At 44.1% G+C, this 16,920-nt stretch overlaps 1 pseudogene across 1 annotated transcript in view; it reads left to right on the top strand.

Moving 5' to 3' along the window:
• The window catches only part of LOC311123860 (poly(ADP-ribose) glycohydrolase-like), a 97,341-nt pseudogene that overhangs the window by 6,283 nt on the left and 74,138 nt on the right, over positions 1 to 16,920 (top strand). The gene's annotated exons all lie outside the window — the stretch shown is intronic.

Below are 16,920 nucleotides of genomic sequence, written 5' to 3'. Positions count from 1 at the left end.
GGCTCATGGCTCACATCAACACCATCATCCCAGACACCCAGGACCCACTCCAATTCAACAGATCCACAGATGATGCAATCTCTATTGCACTCCACACTGCCCTCTCCCACCTGGACAAGAGGAACACGTATGTGAGAATGCTGTTAATTGACTACAGCTCAGCGTTCAACACCATAGTGCCCTCCAAGCTCATCAATAAACTCGGTTCCCTGGGTCTGAACACCTCCCTATGCAACTGGATCCTGGACTTCCTGACGGGCTGCCCCCAGGTGGTGAGGGTAGGCAACAACACATCCGCCACGCTGACACTCAACACTGGGGCCCCTCAGAGGTGCGTACTTAGTCCCATCCTGTACACCCTTTTCACCCACGACTGCGTGGCTACGCCCGACTCCAACACCATCATTAAGTTTGCTGATGACACGACTTGGTAGTCCTGATCACCGACGACAATGACACAGCCTATAGGGTGGAGGTCAGTGACCTGGCAGTGTAGTGCCAGGACAACAACCTCTCCCTCAACGTCAGCAAGACAAAGGAGCTGATCGTGGACTACAGGAAATGGAGGGCCGAACACGCCCCCATCCACATCGACAGGGCTGTAGTGGAGCGGGTCGAGAGTGGCAATATCGTCCAAGTTCCTCTGTGTCACTAAGGAATTAACATGGTCCACACACACAGCAACACAGTCGTGAAGAAGGCACGACAATGCCTCTTCCCACTCAGGAGGCTTAAAAGCTTTGGCATAGGCCCTCAGATCCTCAAAAAGTTATACAGCTGCACCATTGAGAGCATCTTGACTGTCTGCATCACTGCTTGGTATGGCAACTGCTTGGAATCCGACTGTAAGACACTACAGAGGGTAGTGTGTACGGCCCAGTACATCACTGGGGCCGAGGTCCTTGCCATCCAGCCCTAAAGATTGTCAGACTCCAGCACCCAAGTCCCAGACTGTTCTCTCTGCTACCGCACGGCAAGCAGTACCGATGCTCCAAGTCTGGAGCCAACAGGACCCTGAACAGCTTCTACCCCCAAGCCATTTTTATATTATTTTATTTCACCTTTATTTAACCAGGTAAGCCAGTTGAGAACAAGTTCTCATTTACAACTGCGAGACTGCTAAATAGCTAACCAAATAGCTGCCCGCACAATCTGCATTGACTCTTTTTGCACTAACTCTTGACTCCTCACATATGCTGCTGCTACTGTTTATTATCTATCCTGTTGCCTAGTCACTCTACCTTTATGTACATTCACTACATGACCAAAAGTATGTGGACACCTGCCCGTCGAACATCTCATTCCTTAATCATAGGCATTAATATGGAGTTGGTCCCCCCTTTGCTGCTATAACAGACTCCACTCTTCTGGGAAAGCGTTCCACTAGATGTTGGAACATTGCTGCGGGGACTTGCTTCCATTCAGCCACGAGCATTAGTGAGGTCGGGCACTGATGTTGGGCGATTAGGCCTGGCTCACAATTTGCGTTCCAATTCATCCCAAAGGTGTTCGATGGGGTTGAGGTCAGGGCTCTGTGCAGGCCAGTCAAGTTCTACACCGATCTTGACAAACCATTTCTGTATGGACCTCGCTTTGTGCACGGGGGCATTATCATGCTGAAACAGGAAAGGGCCTTCTCCAAACTGTTGCCACAAAATTGGAAGCACAGAATCGTCTAGAATGTCATTGTATGCTGTAGTGTTAAGTGTTCCTCCACCAAACTTTAGTTGGCACTATGCATTGGGGCAGGTAGCGTTCTCCTGGCATCCGTCAAACCCAGATTTGTCCGTCAGACTGCAAGATGGTCAAGCGAGATTCATCACTCCAGAGAACGTGTTTCCACTGCTCCAGAGTCCAATATCGGTGAGCTTTACACCACTCCAGCCGACACTTGGCATTGCGCATAGTGATCTTAGGCTTGTGTGCGGCTGCTTGGCCATGGATAGCCATTTCATGAAGCTCCCGATGAACAGTTCTTGTGCTGATGTTGCTTCCAGAGGCAGGTTGGAACTCAGTAGTGAATGTTGCAACCGAGGACGGATTATTTTTACACGCTACGCGAAATCAGCACTTGGCGGTCCCGTTCTGTGAGCTTGTGTGGCCTACCACTTCACGGCTGAGACGTTGTTACTCCTAGACGTTTTCACTTCACAATAACAGCACTTACAGTTGACTCGGGCAGCTCTAGCAGGGCAGAAATTTGACGAACTGACTTGTTGGAAAGGTGGCGTCCTATGACGGTGCCACATTGAAAGTCACTGAGCTCTTCAGTACAGGCCATTCTACTGCCAATGTTTGTCTATGGAGATTGCATGGCTGTGTGCTCGATTTTATACACCTGTCAGCAAGGGGTGTGGCTGAAATATCCAAATACACTAATTTGAAGGGATGTTCACATACTTTTGGCCATGTAGTGTACACTGAGTGTACAAAACATTAGGAATACCTGCTCTTTCCATGACAGGCTGACCAGGTGAATCCTGGCGAAAGCTATGATCCCTCATTGATGTCACTTGTTAAATCCACTTCAATCAGTGTAGATGAAGGGGAGGAGACAGGTTAAATAATAATTTTTAAGCCTTGAGACAATTGAGACATGGATTGTGTATGTTTGCCATTCAGAGGGTGAATGGGCAAGACAAAAGTTTTTTCATGCTCAACAGTTTCCCATGTGTATCAAGAATGGTCCACCACCCAAAGGACATCCAGCCAACTTGACACAACTGTGGCAAGCATTGGAGTCAACATCGGCCAGCATCCCTGTGGAATGCTTAACACCTTGTAGAGTCCATGCCCCGACGAAATGAGGCTGTTCTGAGGGCAAAAGGGGGTGCTACTTAATATTAGGAAGGTGTTCTTAATGTTTTGTACACTCAGTGTAGTGCATAGCTCAGAAGGACTGAGTTCAATGGAAGTAGGACCATCCACCTTGCAAGAACCCCCATCTGGCTTGAACTTAGGCTCTCTCTCTCCAATTCAACCATCGCGATAATTTCAATAACAATCATTGTCAAAGCAATAAACCCAAGCCATTTCAATGTTTCATATACAATTTATATTCATATATAGTAATTTCATATTGTACAAAGTTACATTCTGAACTGCACATTCTGAACTGCAAAGGCTCTTTCATAGAAATAAATACTGAAATGGCAAAACTGCGATATGAGGCATCTCTTCTCCTGGAGAGCAGACAGACAGACAGACAGACATACACATACGCACACACACACACATGCACAAACACACTCAGACCGGCACAAAGGCACACACGCCCTCGTTCACTCCTCAGGACAGACACTGGAGTAACACTCATCAGCACAATCTGCTGGTACACAGACCAGACACTGGCCAGGGAAGGGCCTGTGAATAAGCATTTCACTGTTAGTATACACCTGTTGTTAACGAAGCATGTGACAAATAAGATTTGATTTAATTTGATTTGATCATCTGGCTACATATGCATGTCTCTAAGGACAGCAACTGTAATACGTAATAGCCTAGTATTGCTGTAGCTACAGTGCATTCGGAAAGTATTCAGACTCCTTCCCTTTTTCCACATTTTGTTACTTTACAGCCTTATTCTAAAATGGATGAAAATATTTTTTTCCCTCATCACTCCACAAAGAGATGGCAAATAGGTCTGTCTGTACAACCGATTGGCAAACGTACTGCAGATTGAGAAATCATGTGACTAAACTGAATAAAAACAAGAAGAAACTACACTATGAATCAAAGATAAATGACATAAAGAATGATATTAAAAAGCTTTGGAGCACCTTAAATGAAATTTTGGGCAAAAAGTCAAACTCCGCTCCATCATTCATTGAATCAGATGGCTCATTCATCACAAAACCCACTGATATTGCCAACTACTTTAATGTTTTTTTCATTGGCAAGATTAGTAAATTTAGGCATGACATGCCAGCAACAAACGCTGACACTACACATCCAAGTATATCTGACCAAATTATGAAAGACAAGCATTGTAATTTTGAATTCCGTAAAGTAGTGTGGAAGAGGTGAAAAATTGTTATTGTCGATCACCAATGACAAGCCAACGGGGTCTGACAACTTGGATGGAAAATTACAGAGGATAATAGCGGACGATATTGCCACTCCTATTTGCCATATCTTCAATTTAAGCCTACTAGAAAGTGTGTGCCCTCAGACCTGGAGGGAAGCAAAAGTTATTCCCCAACCTAAGTATAATAAAGCCCCCTTAACTGGCTCAAATAGCCAACCAATCAGCATGTTTTCAAACCTTAGTAAACTTCTGGAAAAATGTGTGTTCGACCAGATAAATGCTATTTTACAGTGAACAAATTGACAACAGACTTTCAGCACGCTTATAGGGAAGGACATTCAACAAGCACAGCACATACACAAATGACTGATGATTGGCTGAGAGAAATTGATGATAAAAATATTGTGGGGGATGTTTTGTTAGACTTCAGTGAGGCTTTTGACATTATCGATCATAGTCAGCTGCTGTAAAAACGTATGTGTTATGGCTTTACACCCCCTGCTATATTGTGGATAAAGAGTTACCTGTCTAACAGAACACAGAGGGTGTTCTTTAATGGAAGGCTCTCCAACAAAAGATTAGAATCAGGTAGAATCAGGAATTCCCCAGGGCAACTGTCTAGGCCCCTTACTTTTTTCAATCTTTACTAACGACATGCCACTGGCTTTGAGTAAAGCGGATGACTCAACACTATACACTTCAACTACCACAGCGACTGAAATGACAGCAACACTTAACAAAGAGCTGCAGTTAGTTTCAGAATGGGTGGCAAGGAATAAGTTAGTCCTAAATATTTCAAAAACTAAAAGCATTGTATTTGAGACAAATCATTCACTAAACCCTAAACCTCAACTAAATCTTGTAATGAATAATGTGGAAATTGAGCAAGTTGAGGAGACTAAATTGCGTGGAGTAACCCTGGATTGTAAACTGTCATGGTTAAAACATATTGATACAACAGTAGCTAGGATGGGGAGAAGTCTGTCTATAATAGATCGCTGCTCTGCATTCTTAACAGCACTATCAACAAGGCAGGTCTTACAGGCCCTAGTTTTGTCGCACCTGGACTACTGTTCAGTCGTGTGGTCAGGTGCCACAAAGAGGGACTTAGGAAAATTGCAATTGGCTCAGAACAGGGCAGCACGGCTGGCCCTTACATGTACACAGAGAGCTAACATCAATCTCTCCTGGCTCGAAGTGGAGGAGAGATTGACTTCGTCACTACTTATTTGTGAGAGGTATTGACATGTTGAATGCACCGAGCTGTCTGTTTGAACTACTGGCACACATCTCGGACACCCATGCATACCCCACAATACATGCCACCAGAGGTCTCTTCACAGTCCCCAAGTCAAGAACAGACTATACATTTACATTTTACATTTTAGCAACACAAACATAGACATGCATACAAACACATGATAACATACACAATATACACACATGTACACATGTATTTTGTGTTATAGAGTAGTAGAGGCCTGAGGGCACACACTTAATATGTTTTAAAATGTATAACTACCGTAATGTTGCTGGACCCCAGGAAGAGTAGCTGCTGCTTTGGCAGCAGCTAATAGGGATCCATAATAAATACAAATACACAGTACCCCATAATGACAAAGCAAAAACAGGTTTTTAGAAATGTTAGCAAATAAAAACAGAAATACCTTATTTACATAAGTATTCAGACACTTTGCTATGAGAATTGAGCTCAGGTGCATCCTGTTTCCATTGATCATCCTTGAGATATCATCCAGAAGCCAACTTGATTGGAGTCCACCTGTGGTAAATTAAATTGATTGGACATGATTTGGCACACACCTGTCTATATAAGGTCCCACAGTTGACAGTGCATGTCAGAGCAAAAACCAAGCCATGGGGTCGAAGGAATTGTCCGTAAAGCTCCAAGACAGGATTGTGTCGAGGCACAGATCTGGGGAAGGGTACCAAAAAATGTCTGCTGCATTGAACGTCCCCAAGAACACAGTGGCCTCCATCATTCTTAAATGGAAGAAGTTTGGAACCACCAAGACTCTTCCTAGAGCTGGCCGCCTGGCCAAACGTAACAATCGGGGAAGAAGGGCCTTGGTTCAAGAACCCGATGGTCACTCTGACAGAGCTCCAGAGTTCCTCTGTGGAGATGGGAGAACCTTCCAGAAGGACAACCATCTCTGCAGCTCTCCACCAATCAGGCCTTTATGGCAGAGTGGCCAGATAGAAGCCACTCCTCAGTAAAAGGCACATGATAGCCTGCTTGGAGTTTGCCAAAAGGCACCTAAAGGACTCTCAGACCATGAGAAACAAGATTCTCTGGTCTGATGAAACCAAAATTGAACTCTTTGGCCTGAATGCCAAGCATCACGTCTGGAGGAAACCAGGCACCGCTCATCACCTGGCCAATACCATCCCTACGTTGAAGAATGGTGGTGGCAGCATCATGTTGTGGGGATGTTTTTCAGCGAAGACATTGCAGGAGTGGCTATGGGACAAGTCTCCGAAAAAGAAAATGCCGCCGACAGAGAGGGCTGCCTTGCTTCTAGCTCTTAGGAAACTTATCAGAGCGGCGGTAACTCACCAGCACTACCAGCATTACGACCAGGAATACGACTTTCCCAAAGCTGATCCTTTGTTCGCACCCCCCAGGGCAATTGAACTGATTCCAGAGGCTGACCCAAAACAACGCCGGCGGAAAGGTACTCGTAGTGGCTTTCTAGTCCAATTTAGGAGGTGTGCACAACACTCACCACTTCCAAGTATATTACTCACTAATTTACATTTTAGTCATTTAGCAGACGCTCTTATCCAAAGCGACTTACAGTTAGTGAATGCATACATGTTTTTTTGTTTGTTTGTTTTGTTTTTTGTTTTTTTTCATACTGGCCCCCCGTGGGAAACGAACCCACATCCCTGCCGGCCAAACCCTCCCCTACCTTGGACGACGCTGGACCAATTGTGCGCCGCCCATGGGTCTCCCGGTCGCGGCCGGCTGCGACAGAGCCTGGACTCGAACCAGGATCTCTAGTGGCACAGCTAGCACTGCAATGCAGTGCCTTAGACCACTGCACCACTCAGGACGTTGACAATCACAATCAAATGCAGACCATATTATCTCCCAAGATAATTTTCTTCGGTTATAGTCATGGCTGTGTATATCCCCCCTCAAGCCGATACCACGACTGCCCTCAAAAAACTTCACTGGACTTTATGCAAACTGGAAACCACATATCCTGAGGCTGCATTTATTGTCGCTGGGGATTTTAACAAAGCAAATTTGAAGAAAAGGTTGCCAAAGTTCTATCAACACATTGACTGTAGTACTTGCGCTGCTAAAACACTCGACCACTGCTACTCCAAGTTCCGGGATGCATACAAGACCCTCCCCCGCCCTCCTTTCGGCAAATCTGACCACGACTCCATTTTGCTCCTCCCTTCCTATAGGCAGAAACTCAAACAGGAAGTACCTGTGCTAAGGACTATTCAACGCTGGTCTGACCAATCGGAATCCACGCTTCAAGATTGTTTTGATCACGCAGACTGGGATATGTTCCGGGTAGCTTCAGAGAATAATATTGACGTATATACTGATACGGTGACTGAGTTTATTAGGAAGTGTATAGGAGATGTTGTACCCACTGTGACTATTAAAACCTACCCTAACCAGAAACCGTGGCAGATGGCAGCATTCACGCAAAACTGAAAGCGCGAACCACCGCATTTAACCATGGCAAGGTGACTGGGAATATGGCAGAATACAAACAGTTTAGTTATTCCCTCCACAAGGCAATCAAACAGGCAAAACGTCAGTATAGGGACAAAGTGGAGTCGCAATTCAACGGCTCAGACACGAGACGTATGTGGCAGGGTCTACAGACAATCACGGACTACAAAAGGAAAACCAGCCACTGACGTCTTGCTTCCGGACAAGCTAAACACCTTCTTCGCCTGCTTTGAGGATAATACAGTGCCACCGACGCGACCTGCTACCAAGGAATGTGGGCTCTCCTTCTCCGTGACCGACATGAATAAGATATTTAAGCATGTTAACCCTCGCAAGGCTGTCTGCCCAGATGGCATCCCTAGCCGCGTCCTCAGAGCATGTGCTTCAAGGTGGCCACCATTGTCCCTGTACCCAAGAAAGTAAAGTTAACTGAACTAAATGACTATCGCCCCGTAGCACTCACTTCTGTCATCATGAAGTGCTTTGAGAGACTAGTCAAGGATCATATCACCTCTACCTTACCTGCCACCCTAGACCCACTTCAATTTGCTTACTGCCCCAATAGATCCACAGACGATGCAATCGCCATCACACTGCACACTGCCCTATCCCATCTGGACAAGAGGAGTACCTATGTAAGAATGCTGTTCATTGACAATAGCTCAGCATTCAACACCATAGTACCCTCCAAGCTCATCATTAAGCTCGAGGCCCTGGGTCTGAACCCCGCCCTGCGCAACTGGGTCCTGGACTTCCTGACGGGCCTCCCCCAGGTGGTGGAGGTAGGAAACAACACCTCCACTTCGCTGATCCTCAACACTGGGGTCCCACAAGGGTGCGTTCTCAGCCCCCCTCCTGTACTCCCTGTTCACCCATGACTGCATGGCCAAGCACGCCTCCAACTCAATCTTCATGTTTGCAGACGACACAACAGTAGTGGGCTTGATTACCAACAATGACGAGACAGCCTACAGGGAGGAGGTGAGGGCTCTGGGAGTGTGGTGCCAGGAAAATAACCTCTCACTCAACTTCAACAAAACAAAGGAGATGATCGTGGACTTCAGGAAACAGCAGAGGGAATAACCCCCTATCCACATCGACGGGACTGCAGTGGAGAAGGTGGAAATATTCATGTTCCTCGGCGTACACATCACTGACAAACTGAAATGGTCCACCCACACAGACAGTGTGGTGAAGAAGGCTGAATACATTTGGCTTGGCACCTAAAACCCTCACAAACTTTTACAGATGCACAATTGAGAGCATCCTGTAGGGCTGTATCACCACCTGGTATGGCAACTGCACCGCCCACAACCACAGGGCTCTCCAGAGGGTGGTGCGGTCTGCTCAACGCATCAACGGGGGCAAATTACCAGCCCTCCAGGACACCTACAGCACCCGATGTCACAGGAAGACCAAAAAGATCATCAAGGACAACAACCACCCGAGCCACTGCCTGTTCACCCCGCTACCATCCAGAAGCTGAGGTCAGTACAGGTGCATCAAAGCTGGGACCGAGAGACTGAAAAACAGCTTCTATCTCAAGGCCATCAGACTGTTAAATAGCCTTCACTAGCACATTAGAGGCTGCTGCCTATATGCATAGATTAGAAATCACTGGCCACTTTAATAAATGTAACACTAGTCACTTTAATAATGTTTACATATCTTGCATTACTCATCTCATATGTATATACTGTATTCTATACTATTCTACAGTATCTTAGTCTATACCGCTCTGACATTGCTCATCCATATATTTATTTATATATTCTTAATTCCATTGCTTTACTTAGATTTGTGTGTATTGGGTATTTGTTGTGAAATTGTTAGATATTACTTGTTAGATATTACTGCACTGTCGGAGCTAGAACCACAAGCATTTCACTACACCTGCAATAACATCTACTAAACACGTGTATGTGACCAATAGAATTTGATTTGATGTCCTTGAGTGGCCCAGCCAGAGCCCAGACTTGAACCCGAACGAACATCTCTGGAGAGACCTGAAAATAGCTGTGCAGCGACGCTCCCCATCCAACCTGACAGAGCTTGAGAGGATCTGCAGAGAAGAATGGGAGAAACTCCCCAAATACAGGTGTGCCAATCTTGTAGCGTCATACCCAAGAAGACTCAAGGCTGTAATTGATGCCAAAGATGCTTCAACAAAGTACTGAGTAAAGGGTCTAAATACTTATGTAAATGTCTAAAAACCTGTTTTTGCTTTGTCATTATGGGGTATTGTGTGTAGATTTGAATCCATTTTAGAATAAGGCTGTAGCGTAACAAAATGTGGAAAAAGTGAAGTGGTCTGAATACTTTCTGAATGCACTGTATATATTTGGTAAAATATGACTTGTAATAATAGTGTTTTGAAGTGAAGAGATGCTGAGACAAATAAGGTATTCATAGTTTGTCTGTCTCTATTTTGCTCCTGCCAGTCGCAAGTAATTAATTTTGTTTGGTTTATTGCAGAATTCTTACGTTAGATTATTCTCTGCTTCTTTATTACAATGTATTGCCTCAATCTCTAGACTCCATTGACTTTACATAGGCTATTTTAAAATGGGGTCTGGGATAGATGTTGTCATTTACAAGGCCAGGCAGCGCATGGAAGACCTGGATTCAGTCACGGTGACAAGATAGCTGCTTAATTGGCCAGGGCTCTGTCGCCAGTCCAGTCTGCACCTGCGTGGCCTGTCTAGTGGCCAATTGGCCATCCTTCCTATCTCTTCCTTCTTCTGTAGTTCCTCCTCTTCTCTCTTCCTTTCTTATTTTTTTGTCCCTCTCTATCTCTCTATCTCTCTGTCGCCAGTCTGCACCTGCCCTGTCTAGTGGCCATCCATCCTCTGTTCTCTCTTTCCTCTGTCTCCCCTTCTCTCTCTCTTCTCTCTCTCCCTTCTCTCTCTTCCCCCCTACCTTGCTGTGCTGCTGGTAGCTACAGTCCAGTCAGAGAAAGCCTCCTAAAGGAACACAACATCAGCACTTGCCTGCTATCTAGCTAAACAGTCCCTACAGAAACACAACATCAGCACTTGCCTGCTATCTAGCTAAACAGTCCCTACAGAAATGGGATCGATCTGCCTGAATTGCAGCAGTGGAAATATTCTGTTTAAAAAGACAGGTGACATCTTGACCTGAGAACTCCATATAGAGGATGGCTCTAAGTGGTTCCCTAGTCATTTTGTCAACTGAGCATAACAAAACAAATCCTGACTCTTTCTAGATTTCATTCATTGAGGTTGTTCTTCTAGTATAGTTTAGGTACAGCAACAGGAGAATGGAAATTATTCAAAGACACATTCATTATTGTTGATGTTTCTCGTCTCAAGAAGAAATATATCCCTCCCTATTCCAAGCATGTCAGTAGTGTTTATCATTCGGCACAAAACTGTGTAATGGATGTCATGTATGTATGAGAATTGCAGTGCTGTGGTAGCAGCTGTACATACTGAGGGGAAACAGGAGTCGAGATGTAATTTAATCCTTTTCCATCGAAAGGTCACATTTAGTAGGCTGTCAGAAGAAAACACCTGCCTGACATGACATGACATCACAAAGAAACACAAAGTATTATTCCATTCTTAAACCTGTCAAATAGATTGCCCAACACTATGTATGTCATAAATCATGTTATATAGTGGAATATTTACATTGTTCTTACATTGATAATGAGGAAATATAAAGTTATATATTTTTCGCACAATATAATTCAAGCGTTGTCTACTTGTAACAGGAGTCACCTATTTTCTGAAACAGGTTCCAAAACAAATAAATATTAGATACCAGATTCTAGAACATTCAAAAACCTTTTTGCTATTCTCTCTGACAAGCTAATACCTTGATGTACAGTATAGCAAAAAAAAGTGTTAGTGAACGTCATTCAGTTTTGCCAAATGCTAGGCCATATGAAACTGCCCTAGCTGTCTGAAGAAAATCCATTGTACCAGTCCCAAATAGGATCCTATTCCCTATATAGTACACTACTATTGACTATGGCCCATATGACTCTAATAAAATCCCTGCTCTTAATTGGATGTCAACAACATTGGTAAGTGATTGTTGGGAAAACACTTTAAACATCTCAGAGGTGGGTTACATTGACAGCTCAACAATTTCATTTATAGTGGCCATACAAAAAGAAATACAAATTGGGGTTTGTTTTGGGCTATATAAGTCAATGGTATTGGACACTTACCGTGCACTAGTGATGCGCGGGTCAGCTGTTTGTTCACCCGCACCTGCCCGCAATTGCTAATAATCCATCCGCAACTGCCCAACTATATGTGATAAAAATAAAATCTGAGGCCCACACCTGACCCTAACCCGCTAATATAGAAAATGCGATTCTTTATATATATATTTTTTGACAGGATTTTTAGATAGGCCTATGTTTCTGCTTATAATTTCCGACATTTTGGTAGTGTCACGTTAGTTTCAGGACGGGTCAGACCAAGGCGCAGCGTGAAAGGCATACATGTTTATTTCACCGATAAACACACGAACAAAACAACAAACCAAACGAAACGTGAAGTCCTAAGGCTGAACACAATACAAGCCTCTAAACACTGAACAAGATCCCACAACTAATGAGTGCCAACAGGCTACTTAAGTATGATCCCCAATCAGAGACAACGATCGACAGCTGCCTCTGATTGGGAATCACACCCGGCCAAACATAGAAACACACAACATAGAATGCAAAACATAGAAATACTAACATAGATATCCACACCCTTGTCTTGTTTTGTATGCTTTGTACAAAATAATAAAATGCAGGACGACAGGATATTTATAAACGTAGCTCTTTATTAACTAGCTATAACTGGCATGTCCATGTGTCTCTGGCCATGATCATCTTAGAATGACCTCACCACCTGGGTGGTCTTAACCAATCATAGCACAGTATGATATGACAGTATAATGCATCCAATTACAATTCAGTATGCTGACACATATGAATATTACAACCCTGACTCAACATACAAGAATCCCACAAGTCAGGGCGTGACAGGTAGGGTATTTGTTAGTCAACTTGTCTATAATTAGATACATGCAGCTTCTCTTCTGTCATTTTATGTTGCCCTAGAAGACTAAATAAACCCTTTTTACCAGAATGTCATACATCAATAGAATGAATGGTTCAAGAGTCGACATCGGTAAAGTTAGTTTTCTATTTCATCTCTGTTTCTCTCGCACAGCAAAGACGCGCAGCAAAGACCGGGGAGAAAATGCAACATTTCAAAATGACATCAGTTTGACCAATTTTAAGGAATTTAAAAGCTGTTAAAAACGACCCAACATGTTTTTGATTTCAGTTTGGCTTGGATGCATATTTTATGTGGTTGAAATGGCCTACTATCAGCTTGTATGATGCTGATAAAGTAACACCTTTACAGACAGTCCCTAACTACTCATTCATTCTCTCAAAATGCTGAAAGAAATAAATCATATTTCTCCACTCCTGTTCCCGGGTCAAAATGTATGTTTGGTGTATAATTTTACTGCAATAAATGCTTCATTCTCCAGGAGTTAATATTATACACCTTCCTAATATTGAGTTGCACCCCTTTAGCCCTCAGAACAGCCTACATTTGTCAGGGCATGGACTCTACAAGGTGTCAAGCGTTCCACAGGGATGCTAGCCCATGCTGAATCCAATGCTTCCAATGCTTCCTACAGTTGTGTCAAGTTGGCTGGTTGTCCTTTGTGTGGTGGACCATTCTTGATACACTTGGGAAACTGTTTAGCGTGAAAAACCCAGAAGCGTTGCAGTTCTTGACTCACTCAAACCGGTGCGCCTGGCACCTATATCCATACCTAGTTCAAAGGCACATCAATATTTTGTCTTGCCCATTCACACATACACAATCCATGTCTCAATTGTCTTGAGGCTTAAAAATCCTTCTTTAACCTGTCTCCTTTCCTTCATCTACACTGATTGAAGTGGATTTAACAAGTGACATTAATAAGGGATCATAGCTTTCACCTGGATTCACCTGGTCAATCTGTCAAGGAAAGAGCAGGTGATCCTAATGTTTTGTACACTCAGTGTATCAGGCTATGTGAGAGGTTATAGACCTACAGTCAGTGTCCAGATTTCAGTCAGGCTACTATTCCATTTAACCCATCTGAACAGTAGGCTACAGTTCCCTTGACGTGCCATTTTGAAGTCCCTGTGACTGTCGAATTTGAATAGCGCTTCACAATCATCACACATTACATTGCTGGCTCTGCTATCATCCTCTTTTACCACTTAACCAAATCTTTCCCAAACATTAGACTACTGTTCTAACCCTCCCTTCTCTTTATTTTAAACTCTCCATTTGGCAGCTTTTCTCTTATTAAATTGAACTCTGACATTGTCCTTTTTGCCTCAGTGGATAGATGTAAACCTTTTCTGCCCAAATTCCCACAAGCATTTGGCAATTGGCGTGTATTTGGCACGCTATAGATAGGCCTATGAATTGCACGAGAAATATACATTTATGGATTTTTAATGCATTGATTTTCTCTTTATTCAACCCGTCCACAACCCACCCACCCTACATCCACAATATTTCATGACCCTAAACCCGGCCGCCCCGCGGATATAACCGTGGGAACCGCGGGTTATGGGTCAACCGGCGCATCAATACTGTGCACACCTCAAATTAAAGTGTCAACTGTGGTTCCTGATAAATGTCATCATGGGATGCGTCCCAAATGGTACCCTATTCCCTATATAAAGGGGATAGGGTATAGGTTGCTATAAAGAGAATGGGGTGCTATTTTGGATGCACTCTAGGGCCTAGGCTGTTTTATTGATTCCTGTTTTATATCACTGAGGGAAAACACTTCTATATGAAGCTTGTTTAATTTTCTCACATCCACCCATTTAATTCAGATTTTGACTGAGTAATTGATCTGTGTTTTAGCAACCCAATTTGCAGACGGGCTGAAGGGAGAGAAGGGGTTCGCTTCCGATAAAAAAAGTGATAAATGCAAAGAGATGGGGCCAGAATGTAAATGTAAATCAGGTTAAAATGTTTGTTTTTTCCTTTCATTCATTTTTTTGTTGTTAGTTTAAAGAGGTGGGGTGGAGATGTCAGTGAGTATGATGGGTCTGAGTGTCAGGGTAGAACGAGGGATGAAGGGAGGAGGGAGATGGAGGGATGACTGGCAGGTGATGACAGGGCAAGCACTCTCATAGAATATGCATTCTAGAAGATGCACCTAATGAATAGTAGAAAAGCCTGTGACGGACAGCGTCAGATTTGTTTTCCTTTTCCTCTCTGATGTTGGTGGATATGACCGGACACAAGTGTTTCATCTTTACACAGTCACATATCCGGAGAGTGAGCCAGCCAGCCAGCCAGCCAGCCAGCCGAGCATTCATGCTTTATTGTATAAGACTGGAGAGGAAGAAGAGGGTAGAAGAGGCAACGGTAAATCTTGACTTGAGTCTCTCTCTCCATCTTTGGCGGCCTCCTCTCCTCTCGCCTGATTTACTTTGCCAGGTCGATGTGATGTATAGACCTGTTTCAAGTCATACAGCCAGTGTTAGTTCAGTTGATTTGATGCACTGTCTCCCTGTGATTTAACAGTCAAACCGGGGCTATGCTAGCTCGGCTGTATTCCATCAGGCCCTACTTTATTAATTATGCCCAGAGGACTGGTTTATGATGTCACCCTGGTCATTACTTATGACAGCATTTAGTCAGGCCCTGTTTGCTGTAATATAAACGTCCCTCCCGTGGCCCAACACTAAATCGCCAGTCAAGGCTCCCTGTTGCTACTCTCCCCCTGTTCAGGAAGTGAACACACTGTCCTATCCTGCACACACACACACACACACACACATGCGTGTACACACACACACACACACACACACTCTGCTGGGTCATTTGCATCGGTTCCAGAAAGAAGCTACGTTCAATCACGGCCCGCTTGTTCCCTCCCTGCAACCTTGATGAAATTGCTCCGTGATTGATCACACTGGCATTTGGCAGCCGATACGGCTGTAAATAAATACATGGTAGTAAATACCATCTATATTTCGAGTTCATGGATGGTTGGTGTGTCATCGAAGCGTTTTGATCTCGCAATATTGTTATGAATGAATGTACCACAAAGGCAGAAATTCTCCACCGGAGGATATGCACAGTATATAATTTACAGTAGATAAAATGTGTCTGTGAGGGAAAAAAGTATTTGATCCCCTGCTGATTTTGTACGTTTGCCCACTGACAAAGACATGATCAGTCTATACTTTTAATGGTAGGTTTATTTGAACAGTGAGAGACAGAATAACAACAAAAAAATCCAGAAAAACGCATGTCAAAAATGTTATACATTTATTTGAATTTTAATGAGGGAAATAAGTATTTGACCCCTCTGCAAAACATGATTTAGTACTTGGTGGAAAAACCCTTGTTGGCAATCACAGAGGTCAGACGTTTCTTGTAGTTGGCCACCAGGTTTGCACACATCTCAGGAGGGATTTTGTCCCACTCCTCTTTGCAGATCTTCTCCAAGTCATTAAGGTTTCGAGCCTGACGTTTGGCAACTCAAACCTTCAGCTCCCTCCACAGATTTCCTATGGGATTAAGGTCTGGAGACTGGCTAGGCCACTCCAGGACCTTAATGTGCTTCTTCTTGAGCTACTCCTTTGTTGCCTTGGCCGTATGTTTTGGGTCATTGTCATGCTGGAATACCCATCCATGACCCATTTTCAATGCCCTGGCAATGCCCTGGCTGAGGGAAGGAGGTTCTCACCCAAGATTTGACGGTACATGGCCCAGTCCATCGTCCCTTTGATGCGGTGAAGTTGTCCTGTCCCCTTAGCAGAAAAACACCCCCAAAGCATAATGTTTCCACCTCCATGTTTGACGGTGGGGATGGTGTTCTTGGGGTCATAGGCAGCATTCCTCCTCCTCCAAACACGGCGAGTTGAGTTGATGCCAAAGAGCTCCATTTTGGTCTCATCTGACCACAACACTTTCACCCAGTTCTCCTCTGAATCATTCAGATGTTCATTGGCAAACTTCAGACGGGCCTGTATATGTGCTTTCTTGAGCAGGGGGACCTTGCGGGCGCTGCAGGATTTCAGTCCTTCACGGCGTAGTGTGTTACCAATTGTTTTCTTGGTGACTATGGTCCCAGCTGCCTTGAGATCATTGACAAGATCCTCCCG

Source organism: Coregonus lavaretus, assembly GCF_964263955.1.
Source record: "Coregonus lavaretus genome assembly, chromosome: 1".
In the NCBI taxonomy this organism is placed as follows: domain Eukaryota; kingdom Metazoa; phylum Chordata; class Actinopteri; order Salmoniformes; family Salmonidae; genus Coregonus; species Coregonus lavaretus.
The sequence above is the reverse complement of the archived record's forward strand: the minus strand, read 5'-3'. Positions and strand labels throughout refer to the sequence as shown.